Source organism: Limulus polyphemus, unplaced genomic scaffold (assembly GCF_000517525.1).
Source record: "Limulus polyphemus unplaced genomic scaffold, Limulus_polyphemus-2.1.2 Scaffold732, whole genome shotgun sequence".
Lineage (NCBI taxonomy): Eukaryota > Metazoa > Arthropoda > Merostomata > Xiphosura > Limulidae > Limulus > Limulus polyphemus.
The window spans coordinates 53,942-54,182 of NW_013666342.1; positions in this window are offsets into that span (position 1 = coordinate 53,942).

Here is a 241-nt window from a genome sequence, read left to right on the forward strand (position 1 = left end):
AGCATGTTTGGTGGGACGAAGATTCGAACCCGCGACCCTCAGATTGCGAGTCGAGCGCCGTAACCACCTGGCCATGCCGGGCCGCAAATCACAGGAAGATATATCTTTATGTATATATTCAGTTATTTAGTCCGTTGGCTGTCTAAGGTTTGATAACTAGCCAATAGAACTATTTCTGACATCATTTTTCCTTGAGGCACAAAAATAAATAATTCACAGTCAGTATAGTCGTAATAATTTA